Genomic DNA, 14113 nt, shown 5'->3' with positions numbered 1-14113 from the left:
GTGTCCTTTTACTGCTGAGTAGAGGCCATTAATGCTTAAAGGTATTAATGAGAAGTGATATTTAGTTCATGCTATTTTGATGTTACAGGAGCAGTGCTTTTTCTTTGCTTGCATGTTTTTTGGTTTTTGTTTTTTCGATTGGGATGTTTGAGTGTTTTTGTGAGTATTAGATCTGTTCTGTAGGGTGCATGATTTTTTTGTTTCCATGTTTTTGTTTTTGTTTTTTTGGAGAGCTGTAAGAGTATGCGTGAGAATATGAGATCCCTTCTGTTGGTTATGCTATGTAATTATTAATATCTAGTGGGAGGCAGGGACGGTTCAATTTCTTAAAATCCATCAATATAATCTACTATATAATGAGACTGAAAGAAAAAAAATCACATAATAATCTCATTAGTTGCTGAAAAAGCTTGCAAAAATATTCCAACCCCCCTTCATGTTAAAAGCATCAGAGAGATCAGTGATACCAGTCCTATGCAGAAACATAATAGAAGCAATGGACAGCAAGCCAGCACGCAACATCAACCTAAATGGAAAGAAACATAAAGAAATTCCATTAAAGTTAAGGACAATGTAAGGATGCCCACACTTCCTACTCAGTATAGTATTTGAAATTCTATCCAGGTTAAAAGCATGGTTCAAATTTTGTTCTGAAATGGAGTATGGCCAAGGCCTGTGAAGGAGGAATGGCGCACAGCTTTAGAACTCCTGCAGTATGGCCCACTCTTCCGCCCAGTCCCGTTGGACCTTGGAGAGTCAGGAACCCAACGAGGACTTCATGCAGAGTGTCACTCGGTTTTTGCACTAATATCTCTCTTAATCTAAGAAGTGCATGAAAATCCTCATGGAGCTTCACACCACTCAGAGGGCAGTGCCATTGGTATTTGCAATAACAGTGGTCAAGACCTTTTAGGATTTGCCTCTGGGGCACATCAGTGCTTCCATCATTTCCCGAGGAAATGTAGAATGGTCAGTGACGACCGCCAACCTTAAAACACATTTGGAAAAGTAAATTGCTTGTGAAGCTGACTAAGATGTTGTCCCTACTGACTCTGAGGTAATAAAAAAATTATGTAACAGTTTGAGGTTTGGAAAGGCTGGGACCTTTTAAGGTCAGGGATCAAGAACAATGGCGGCACAGGCTAATGGTGTGACTGTCACAAAGGCTGAACTGTTGATGACTGATTTCTGTCCCAGGTTTAGCCTCAGTTCCTGATAGGTTTTAATAAGGATTGCCAATCACAGATGTGCATTCTGATCATTTAAAGCAGATATGACATTTTTATACAGATATTTAGATTTCTGTTTTTTTAAAGATTCTTGAGTACTGTTTAAGATAAATAATACAATATTTAAACATTTCTCTGTAAATTGAAATTGATTACTTATGATGTTACGTTGGCCTTGGGAGGAATTTGATTTCTTTAGGTGTACTATGTAATATTTGTTCTAATACAGTATTGGGTATCATTTTTTCAGCACTATGCAAGAAAATAAATCTAGAACATGATCACATTTGTGTAATATAATATTCAATAAATTAATGGTCTATATGGAAAATACTGCCTGTCGGGAAAAAGAGAAAACCTAGAAAATTGAACTGTATGTCACAGGAATGAACCTCGGAATAAAAATATTATCTAGAAAAATCTCCTATACTTTATTTTCCTAAATCATTTCTACCCATGCCAAGCCCCTGACCAACTTTCTCCATTCAGAGTAAGTAACCACTATTGAAGACAAGAGAAGTCTCTAGATTTAGAGAGATATAGTATGTAAAGGTTTCCACTGTGTCACAAAAGACTCACCTGGAAAAGGCACTCTCAAAATTGGTCAATGAAAGCAAAGCTGTTCAGCAGGTAGGATGTGGAGGTTCTCAGTGACACCATCATTAGGCCCTCCCTGAAAAATCTCTTGTAACCTTGAGAGCTCTAGCTCCTTCTGTGAGGTCATAAGTGTTGTTGTGACAGCACTTGCTTCTTAGATATTCCTTCAGTACCTCTAGGGCTTACTAATTGGCCTTTAATTCAGAGTGAACAGCCATTTTTGAGGGAGAAAAGGAGGATGAAGAGATCAGAGGTGGAAAGAAGGAAGATGCCCTTCTGTCTTGGTGTTAAAAAAGGAAGAAATACGTGGTCCATTGGAGAGCTAAATTAGTCCTGGGTAGGTTTTTAGTGGGTTCCCTGTAGAGACAGCCTTGATCTGAGTCTTCCACATATGGGAATCAGGAGATGGGAGCCTCTCAGAAGCATCTGGACTTCCCTGTTCTTATGGTTCCTGGAAGTCAGAGTGTTTATATCATTCATTTCTTTATTCCACAAGCCAATATTGGGAAGGGCACAGTTGTTTCCTGAGAGCTCATGACTTTTATTCTTTTTGTCATGAAGATAAAGGTCCTGAGGAAGAAGGGATGAACAAGTATTGTATTTTCAGCTCAGAGTAAACTCCTTCAGGCTTTGGATCCCTATAGTGCTGTTTGTGTCTGACACTGATATCTGGGATAGAGAAGTGCTTCTAGTTGAGATTTCATCATCTCAGTCTTTCAGTAGTATGACTCTACCATTTCCTTACAGTGACCCTTTACATTTCTGAGTCAATAGGTGAGATAAGCTAGCAGTTTCTTTTCTTTTATTTCTTCCATTTTTTTCATTTTTTAGCAAATTTTATTGCTTATTTAATTGGATATTTCTATATTAACATTTCAAATGTTATTTTCTTTCACAGTTTCCTGTCAATAAGACCCCTAACTGGTCCCACTACCCTTCATCTATAACCTCCCTTACTGCACCTTGACATTCTTTGAACTGGGAGTCAAACCTGGGAAGGACAAAGTTCTTCTCCTTCCATTGGTGCACAATAGGGCCATCCTCTGTAACATATGATATTGGAGCCATAGTTCTGTCCATGCACAGAATATTGGATTAGTACCAGAAATCTCTGTTTCTTTGGAATTGCTTTTAGTATGGAGTTGAAAGCCCCTTCAATTTCTTTGGAGCGATGTCCTTGCCGACCTCCAATGTTTATGTTATTATTATGTTTAGAATTAAGTATGACTATTTTCATGGAAAATCCCCACCCAGCTGCAGAATACTAATACACATCTGGTGGTCAAGAAAAATAATAATATTTCAAAGTTGTCCTGCTGACTAATAATATGACATACCTGTGACATTTCTGATATTATGTCAACATCAGCTGACTCCCTGACCACACCAATACTGTATCTTTGGCCTGAGTAAATGTTTCTTACTTCTCGCCTCCCTCTGTTACCCCTGTTATGGTATAAATTCATCCTTGGAGGAAAATAAAATTTTTGCCTTGATCAGACTCCTATCTTAACATCCTTCTTTGCGACCCTTGTCCCCAATTCTATTCCTGGCACCCTCATACCTCTCACTTACAAATGGCTACCAATGTGCAGCTCTTTGAAGATGTTCTTGAGGAGAACGTCTATCACTGTGAATAGGCTGGTCTGTCTTTTTGTTTGTGGAAGCCTTCGTTCCCCCTTGGAGCTTTTGCTCCCACCCCCGTCCCATCCCAGAGCTTTTGCTGAGTGATGGAACAAGCATTCTACAGTCATCTTTTGTGACATGTCTCAGGGAGTCACTCAGGACACAAATAGGTTTAAAATTAAAAAAAAAATCTTAGATTTTGTAAAAATATTTGTCCATAGTTCCCCCAGGAGGGAACAACTGATTCAAAAGATAGTACAGAGTTAGTGATTGTTTAATGGATGGGCTAACCCTTTTACTGAAGTCTACCCCCTGTAATGAATAAAAGTTGTGTGGTTTATGGGTACAAGGTTGGCTCTCCTTGTATGGATGAGCAACCTCACATATGTGGATTTAAAACCTTATACCCTCATGCTACTTCAGTGGTCACTTTGTCAATCTGTGCTCCGTGATTGTGCTCCAGAAGTGGTCCACTATGGGGTCTTACAACATTTTGGTCCATCACAGGGAACTCTGTTCCCTCCAGACCACAATTGGCGAAGAGATCAGAGGTAAGCTCAAGCAAATCTGTGTTTTGTGTTCTGTGTTACTTTCTGTTTTGTCTCTGTGTCATGTCTGGTTTTTGTTTCATGTTGACTTGTGTTGTCTGCCTCTAACGGCTGGAGTGTTTGAGTAACCACTGGAGAGGATTGAGAGTCCACTTGGTAGTCGCTATAGGTCCTGTTAGGGGCTTACGGCTGTGACAGGATGACTTGCTAGTTTTCACAGGCCATAGGCCCTAGAGGGTGCTCTAGGAGGAGAAAGGAATCTAGAGGACCCTCTAGAAACCCATTGCGATGCTCCTGAAGCCCTCCATTGTAGATGTTATTATTATTGTTAGAATTAACAATAGGTTCATGTTAACCTAGTTAACAATTAACTAGGTTTATGGAAAATCCCCAGCCAACTGAAGAAGACTAATACAAATCTGGTGGTCAAGAAAAATAATAATATGATAATGTTGTCCTGCTGATTAATAATATGACAAACCTGTGAACTTTCTGACGTCCTTTCAACATCAGTTCCATAACCAAATGAATCCTGTGTTCTTGCCCTGCGTAAATGTTCCCTAGTTCCCCCCTCCCTCTGTAACCCCTGTAATGGTATAAATTCAGCCTTGGAGAAAAATAAAATCAATGCCTTCTTCAGGCTCTTGTCTTGGCATCCTTCTTGCGTCCTTTGTCTCACATTCTCTTCCAGGTACCTTCAGAACGCTCACTTACACAGCATTTGTAATCCTTTCTCAAAATCTCAACAGATCAGTTGTCAGTAAACTAGTTTGCCACTAGCATTAACTTCTGTATTTGATATATTTAGCTGTGTCTCCCAGGAAAGATCTATATCCGGTACCTGGAAGCATGTACTTCATAGCTTCATCAATCATATCTAGTTTTGGTGGCATATATATATGGTTAAGTAGAGGTTAAGTAGAATTTTAGCATGGATTCTGAGCAACTAGTTCAAGAATGTAGAATCCACAAATGACAATGCCAAATAAACTCCATCCTGTTCTTATGAACGTATTGAAGTTGAGGTTTAACTGGACCCTAAGCCATTCCTCTCCCTGCCCATCCAAATGAATCTTATGTTTTGTCTGAAGAAAGAACCATGATAAAATATCCAAAAACCTCAAGTCTGGCCCTGGGAAAACCAAAGGTAGATTTATAGAACTTATATCTAATGGGACTACAGATCAGCTTTCTAAAGTCCATGTTGTCCTTTGCTTTACAGATGTCTCATAATTTTTGGATTAAATATGCATTTAGAGTTCATCATTTGAAGTAGGCACACAATATTTTCACTGTTCTGTTCACTCTATAGCTGTACCCCCTTTGTTGCCAATATCTGGGAGTAAGAAGTGCTTCTAATTGAGACTTCACCATCTCACTATTTCCAATATTATTTCTCTGACTACCATTCCCTGACATTGACCCATTAGATTTCTCAGTCAACAGCTGTGTTTAGCTGGCAGTTTTCTTTTCATTTATTTTTTATAATTTTTTTTATTTTTTACAAATTTTATTTGTTTTTTAATGTATATTTCAATATTTACCTTTATAATATTATTTCCTTTAAGAGTTTCCTCCCATAAGATCACTAACTGGTCCCTCTCCACTTCTTCTATAACCCCCTTACTGTCCCTTCTAATTCTCTTTAACTGTGAATCAAACCAAAGGAGGATCAAGTGGTTCTTCTTCCATTGGTGCCCAACAAGGCCGTTTTCTGCTACATATGCAGTTGGAGACATAGGTCTGTTCACGTTTAGTCTTTCAATATTAGTCTCACACCAGAAAACTTTGATTCATTAGCATTGTTGTTCTTATTGTGTTGAAAGTCCCCTCAGCTCTTGTTAGCCTTTCTCAAAATCTACCAACAAGAGGTCCATTTTCAGTTCACAGATTTGCCAATAGAATACACTTTTGCATTTGACATGCTCTAGCTGTGTCTCTCACAACATAGCTATATCCGTTTTCTGGCAGAATGCACTTCTTAGCTTCATCAATTATAATTGGTGACAGATATATATATATATATATATATATATATATATATATATATATATATATATATATATACACTTTTGGTGCCTACAGCTATTTGGTTAGGTGGAATGTTAACATGGATTCTGTGCAACTAGGTCAAGAATGTAGAGTTTACAATGACAATGTTAAATAGACTCTCTCCTTTACTTGAAGTTCAGGTTTCACTGTTCCTCAAGCTTTCTTAACCCTGCCCATCCTCCTGTTTCTTATATTTGGCTTTAAGAAAGAATCATGGTAAAATATCTAAAACCTTCAAGTCTGGCCATGGGAACACAGGAAGGTAGATAGTATGGTACAGATATCAAATGTGACTAGAGAACTGATTTTATAGTCAATATGGTCCTTTGTTTTATTGATGTCTGGTAATTTTTGGATAAAATAAGGATTTGTGAGTTGATCATTAGAATTATGTACGCAATATTTCCACTGCTATATTGACTCAATAGCCAGGCCAAGTTTGTTGCCGAATTCATTGCAAAAAAAAGGGGGGGGGAATTGGAAAATGAAATTTTGAGTACACATGCAGGAATATATATATAATGTCCCCTGTCAATTAATGTACAATCAGATAATGCAAAACAATGTTCACTCAATTAAGGGTCTGTAGGGAAAATACTGACACATGGAAAACTGAGGAAACCTAGGGAATAGAACTGAATGTCACAGGATTGGACCGGGGAATAAATTATTCGCCAGAAGAATCTCCTTCACTCCTTGTTCCTATTATTTTTCTAACCTTGCCAAGCCCCTGACGAACTTCTCCATTCAGAGCATGTAACCAGTAATGAAGCAGAGAGAAGTCCCTAGCTTAGAGAGATGTAGCATGTAAAGGTTTCCACTGTGTCACAGGAAACACTCCAGGAAAGGGCATCTCCAAATCTGGTCAATGTAAGGAAATCTGTTCAGCAGGTAGGCCATGGCAGTTCTCAGTAACATCATCATTAGGCCCTCCCTGAAAAATCTCTTGTAACCTGGAAAGCCCTAGCTTCTTCTGTGATGTCACAAGTGCTGTTGTGACTGCAACTGCCTCTCAGATATTCTTTCAGTACCTCTACGGTTTACTAATTGGCCTCAAATTCAGAGTAAACAGCCATTTGAGAAGGAGAACAAAGAGAATGAAGAGATAAGAGATGGGCAAAGGAAGCTGGCCTTCTGTCTTGTATAAAGAAAGGAAGGAAGATGTGGTTTATGGGATAGCTCAGTGAGACATGGGTAGGCGTTGAGTGGGATAACTGAAGAGAAAGCCTTTATCTGACCCTTCCACATATGGGAATATGGAGCAGGGAGCCTCTCAGAAGCATCTGGACTTCCCTTGTTGTTATTTTTCTTGAAAGTCTGATAGTTTATATCATTAATTTCCATATCCCAAAAGCCAAGTGTTGGAAAGGGCAAAGTTGTTTTTCTGAGAGCTCATGGCCTTTGTCCTTTTGGGCCAGGAGGAAAAGTTCCTTAGGAAGAAGGGAAAGACAAGAATTGTGTCCTGAGCTCAGAGTAAACTCTTTCATGCTTTGGATTCCTATAGTGCAGTTTGTGTCTGTCACTGATATCTGGAAGAGACAAGTGCTTCTACCTGAGATTTCATCATCTCAGTCTTTCCACTAGTATTACTCTACCATTCCCTGACAATGACACTTTAGATTTCTGAATGAATAGTTCTAATTAGCTGGCAGATTCTCTTCTTTTATTTCTTTCATTTTTTATCATTTTTAACAAATTATATTGCTCTTTTAATTGGATATTTATATATTTCCATTTAAAATATTATTTGTTTTCCCTATTTCTTGCCCATAAGATCCCTAATCGGTCCCACTCTCCTTCTTCTATAGGCTCACTTACTGCGCCTTCACATTCCCGTTAACTGGGATCAAAACTAGGGAGGACCAAGGGCTTCTCCTTACATTGGGACCCAAACAGGTCATCCTTTGCTACAGATGCAATTGAGTCCGAGGTCTACCCATGTATAGTCTTTGAATATTGGTTTAGTATATATATATATATATATATACATATATATATATATATATATATATATATATATATATATAATTTGTTGGTTCCTACAGCTGTGACATCATGTGGAATTTTAATTTGGATTGTGAGCAACTAGGTCAAGAATGTAGAATCCACAAATTTAAATGTCAAATAGACTCCCTCCTGTTCTTTGAACCTATGGAAGATGAGGTTTCACTGGTCCTCTAGCCGTTCTTCTCCCTGCTCATCCTCCATTATCTTATGTTTGGCCTTAACAAAGAATCATCGTAAAACATCCAACCCTCAAGTCCTGCACAGGAACACATTAAGGTTGCTATTGTAGTACTGATATCAAATGGGAATAGAGAACTGAATTCTATAGTCCATGTGATCCTTTGCAGTATTGATGTCTAGTATCTAGTAATCTTTGGATAAATTAAGGATTTGGGAGTTTTTCATTTGAAGTAGGTACACAATGTTTACACTGTTATGCTCACTCTAGAGCTGGGCCCACTTTGTTGCCAAAACCATTGCAGAAAATGGAATTGGAGAACTGAATTTTTGAGTACACATTGAGGAATATTTATAAAGTCCCCAATCAAGGATTGTACAATAAAAAAGTGAAATACATATTCATCCAATTAAAGGTCTGTATGCAAAATAATGGCCTTTGGGAAACAGAGAAGACCTAGAAATTTGAACTGTATGTCACAGTAATAAAACTGGGAATAAAAATATTATCTGGAAGAATCTCCTCCACTCCATGTTCCTAAATCATTTCTACCCATGCCAAGCCCCTGACTAACATTCTCCATTCCGAGCATGTAACAACTAATAAAGCACAGAGAAATCTCTAGCTTTATGGAGATGTAGTAAATGAAGGTTTCCACTGTGTACCAGGAGTCACTCCTGGAAAGGGCTCCCTTGAATCTGGTCAGGAAAGTTGTTCAGCAGGTAGGCCATGGCAGCTTTCAGTGACATCAGCATTAGTCCCTCCCTGAATAATCTCTTGTATCCTGCCTCTCAGATATTCTTTCCTTACGTCTAGGATTTGTATAGTGGCCTCTACTTAAGAGTAAACAGCCTTTGGAAAGGAGAACAAAGATGATGAAGAGATCAGAGATGGGGAAAAGGAACCTGGCCTTCTGTCTTGTTATTAAAAAAAGGAAGAAATACGTGGCCCATTGGAAAGCTCAGTGAGTCCTGTGTAGGAGTTGAGTGGAATCGCTGAAGAGATAGCCTAGACCTGAGCCTTCCACATATGGGAATAAAGAGATTGTAGCCTCTCAGAAGCATCTGGACTTCCCTGGTTTTTATGGTTCCTGGAAGTCAGAGATTTTATATTATTACTTTCTTTATTCCAAAAGACAGGTTTTCATCTTGGCACACTGGTTTTCCTGACAGCTCATGGCTTTTACTCTTTTTGCCCAGAAGAAAAACCTCCTAAGGAAGAAGAGACAGACAAGTATTGTGTCCTCAGCTCAGAGTAAACTCCTCCGTGCTTTGGATACCTATTGTGCAGTTTGTGTCTGACACTGATATCTGGGAGAGAGAAGTGCTTCTAATTCAGACTTCATCATCTCAATATTTCGACTAGTATTACTCTGACTGCCATTCCCTGACAGTGACCCATTTGATTTCTGAGTCCATAGATGTGATTAGCTGGAAGTTCTCTTTTCTTTTATTTCTTTCATTTTTTTTAATATTTTAAAAAAATACATTGCCTTTTTATTTGGATATTTCTATATTTACATTTCAAATGTTATTTCCTTTCCCACTTTTCTGTCCATAAGATCCCTAACTGGTCTGCCTTACTGTCCCTTGAACTAACAGTCAAACCTAGAGAGGACTAAAGGCTTCTCATTCCAATAGTGCCCAAAAAGGCCATCCTCTGCAACATAAGCATTTGGAACCATAGGTTTGTCCACGAATAGTCTTTGATTATTGTTTTAGATCCAGAACATACTGGTTCATTGACATTGTTGTTCTTATGTGGTTGAACTCAACATCAGCTCTTGTAATTCTTTCTCAAAATCTACCATAACTCTGGTGTCAGAAAAGTAATAAGACTGTAGTGTTCCTTCTATTTCTAGTTTGTGGAAGAGTTTGGAGAATATTGGTATTAGGTGTTCTATGAAGGTCTGAGAGAATTCTGTACTAAACCTTCCTCATCCTGGGATCTCTTGGTTAGGAGACATTTAATGACTGCTTCTACTACTTTACAAGTAATGGGAGTATTTAGATGGTTTATCTGATCGTGATTCAAGATACTTTGGTATCTTGTATCTGTCTAGAAAATTATCCATTTGATCCTTGCTTTCCAGTTTTGATAAGTATATGCTTTTATAGTAGGATCTGATAATTTTTGAGCTTCCTCATTTTCTATGGTTATATCTCTATTTCACTTCTGATTTTGTTATTTTTAATTTGAATACTAAGGATTTACCTATCTTCTGGATTTTTCAAAGAACCAGCTCCTGGTTTTGTTGATTCTCTACATAATTCCTTTTGTTTCTACTTGGTTGATTTCAGTACGGAGTTTGATTATTTCCTGCTGTCTAGTACTCTTGGTGTATTTGGATTTTTATTGGTTCTGAGATTTCAGGTGTTCGGACAAACTGCGAGTGTATCATAGCTCCTGTTTCTTTGTGGAGGCTCTCAGAGCTATGAGCTTTCCTCTTAGCATTGCTTTTTTGTGTGCCCAATTTATGCATTCATTTTCATTAAATTCTAGAAAGTCTTTAATTTTTTTCTTTATTTCTTCCTTGAACAAGTTCTCATCAAGTAAATCATTCTTATGCTACCATGTATATGTGGGACTTTGGTTGTTCTTGTTGTTATTGAGACCATTCTTAGTGATTTTATAGTTTGCATGGAATTAATTCAATCTTCTTGCATCTTTTGAGGCCTTTTTTGTGATGGATCATATTATCAGTTTTGTAGAAGGTACCATGTAGGACTGAGAAGAAAGTGTCAGAAGCCATATCAGGACAAGCTCATAACTAACAGGTGATCATCCTCAGATGGAGAGCCTTGGATTATTTTTATAATCCACAACTGGTTTGCCCTTATTAAGCAAGGCTGTAAGAGATTCATTTTTGGTAAGTTTCCTGCTATTGAAATGCTATTCGTGTTATTATTATTAGACATATATAAAAAATCATTGAGTAATAGCACACCCCTTTGGGGCAGATCTCTGCAGGCCTACGAAGTTGCACTGTCCCGTAGTGATGCTATTCATACAAATAGATGAATTCTTTAGTCTTAATAATGATCCTACAATAATTCCTAAAATTATATGAATGGTTATTAAGCTCTTTTATAGTGGAACTCAACAAGTCTCTTTCTAATAGTCAGAATTTCAGTGAAAACTCCAGTCTCCCAGGTGTCACCAGTTAATTATTCTAAGACAGTAAACAGACTTTCTCCTACTCAGAACACATTCCAAGAAGTTGCAAAACAGTTATCAAGTGACATAAACGATTTGTTACAGGTGCAAGGACAGGTGATTAGATATAGACTGTGTTTATCTGTAAATAACTTCACTAACAACTATGGTTTTAGACCTTCAGTGAACCTGTAGAGCTGACACTGGTGTTGAATGTTTAGCCAGATAATTACTCTTGATTGATATCCATGTAAACATTCTCGGTTGTAAACTTGTATTTCTATTTATGCTTTGATCTTTCATATGAACTTGTGGTGAACATTGTGACACCTGATCATGTATTCTGAAAGATTTTTAGGTGCTGAGGACAAAGAGAAGACACACATAAGGAGTGAGACAGAAGGTCTGAACTGGAAGGACAGAGACAGATGGACAGAGCTGGAGAGGGGATGACCTGAAAAGACCGGTTTGAGATAAGGAGAACAAAGGTAAGTAGAACTAAGACAAAAAGATCTTGGCTGAGAAGTAATGTAGAGAGGAATAACTTATGTAACATAAGAGAGCAATCTAGAGAATGCAGGTGAAAAGAGGACAAAAGAAGAAGCTGGAAAGAACAGAAGGTGCAGGCAGGTTTCTCCTTATCTTGGGACAGAAAAGGTCATTTCTTAATAGCAATGCAAAATTAGTCTTGTTAAAAGGAACAGGCCTTTTCTTTTACAAACTTGGGTTTAAATCACTTAGCATTAAAAGGGTAGAAGCGATTTCTTTCTCTCTGTAATAAAGATTGGAGTTCATCTTTCTGTACTGGTCCTTGGTCTTTTGCTCCATATGCATATGTAAGTATTGATGTCTGTGTAAGTATGCAATTATGAGAATGTATGCATGTGTGTGTGTGTGTGTGTGTGTGTGTGTGTGTGTTTGTGTAAGAATGTAATTGTGACTCTGTTTCGAGACTCAGTGAGAGAGAGACCCAACCACCTGGTCAGGTGGGCACTCCTGAGGCTGCAGAGCGGAAGAGACCACCAACACTGCCCACCCCTGCCCACATCCCTGGCTCAAGAGGAAACTGTATAAGGCCTCTGGGCTCCCGTGAGGGAGGGCCCAGGAGCAGCAGGACCCCTGCCTGAGAAACCGCTGGAACCTGAAGGAAACAGATTGGATAAACAGTTCTCTGCACCCAAAACCTGTGGGAGGGAGAGCTAAACCTTCAGAGAGGCAGACAAGCCTGGGAAACCAGAAGAGACTGCTCTCTGCACATACATCTCTGAAGCCAGAGGAAAAAACCAAAGGCCATCTGGAACCCTGATGCACTGAAGCTACTGGAAAGGGTGGCGCAGATCTTCCTGGTTGCTGCCGCCACAGAGAGCCCATGGGCAGCACCCCGTGAGCGAACTTGAGCCTCAGGATGACAGGTAAGACCAACTTTTCTGCTGCAAGTGACTTGCCTGGTGAACTCAAGACACAGGCCCACAGGAACAGCTGTAGACATGTACAGAGGAAAAACTACACGCCCGAAAGCAGAACACTCTGTCACCGTAACTGACTGAAAGAGAGGAAAACAGGTCTACAGCACTCCTGACACACAGGCTTATAGGACAGTCTAGCCACTGTCAGAAATAGCAGAACAAAGACACACTAGAGATAATCTGATGCCGAGAGGCAAGCGCAGGAACCCAAGCAACAGAAACAAAGACTACATGGCATCATCGGAGTCCAATTCTCCCACTAAAACAAACATGGAAAATCCAAACACACCAGAAAAGCAAGATCTAGTTTCAAAATCATATTTGATCATGATGCTGGAGGACTTCAAGAAAGACGTGAAGAACTTCTTTAGAGAAACACAGGAAAACATTAATAAACAAGTAGAAGCCTACAGAAAGTAATCACAAAAATCCCTGAAAGAATTCCAGGAAAACATAAATAAACAAGTAGAAGCCCATAAGGAGGAGAAACAAAAATCCCTGAAAGAGTTCCAGGAAAACACAATCAAACAGTTGAAGGAATTAAAAATGGAAATAGAAGCAATCAAGAAAGAACACATGGAAAAAACCCTGGATATAGAAAACCAAAAGAAGAGACAAGGAGCTGTAGATACAAGCTTCACCAACAGAATACAAGAGATGGAAGAGAGAATCTCAGGAGCAGAAGATTCCATATAAATCATTGACTCAACTGTCAAAGATAATGTAAAGCGGAAAAAGCTACTGGTCCAAAACATACAGGAAATCCAGGACTCAATGAGAAGATCAAACCTAAGGATAATAGGTATAGAAGAGAGTGAAGACTCCCAGCTCAAAGGACCAGTAAATATCTTCAACAAAATCATAGAAGAAAACTTCCCTAACCTAAAAAAAGAGATACCCATAGACATACAAGAAGCCTACAGAACTCCAAATAGATTGGACAAGAAAAGAAACACCTCCCGGCACATAATTGTCAAAACACCAAACGCACAAAATAAAGAAAGAATATTAAAAGCAGTAAGGGAAAAAGGTCAAGTAACATATAAAGGCAAACCTATCAGAATCACAGCAGACTTCTCGCCAGAAACTATGAAGGCCAGAAGATCCTGGACTGATGTCATACAGACCCTAAGAGAACACAAATGCCAGCCCAGGTTACTGTATCCTGCAAAACTCTCAATTAACATAGATGGAGAAACCAAGATATTCCATGACAAAACCAAATTTACACAATATCTTTCTACAAATCCAGCA

At 38.7% G+C, this 14113-nt stretch overlaps 1 long non-coding RNA gene across 2 annotated transcripts in view; it reads left to right on the top strand.

Moving 5' to 3' along the window:
• LOC134484422 (uncharacterized) overlaps positions 1-14113 on the top strand; it is a 46976-nt gene that overhangs the window by 27923 nt on the left and 4940 nt on the right. The window contains exons 1-2 of one of the 2 annotated variants that reach the window (XR_010061880.1): positions 8118-11106; positions 11744-11881. This is a non-coding gene — a long non-coding RNA (uncharacterized LOC134484422). Of the gene's footprint in view, positions 1-8117; positions 11107-11743; positions 13692-14113 lie in introns of those variants that run through there. The other variant, XR_010061879.1, reaches the window with a different exon arrangement.

Source organism: Rattus norvegicus, chromosome Y (genome assembly GCF_036323735.1).
Source record: "Rattus norvegicus strain BN/NHsdMcwi chromosome Y, GRCr8, whole genome shotgun sequence".
Classification (NCBI taxonomy): domain Eukaryota; kingdom Metazoa; phylum Chordata; class Mammalia; order Rodentia; family Muridae; genus Rattus; species Rattus norvegicus.
The sequence above is the reverse complement of the archived record's forward strand: the minus strand, read 5'-3'. Positions and strand labels throughout refer to the sequence as shown.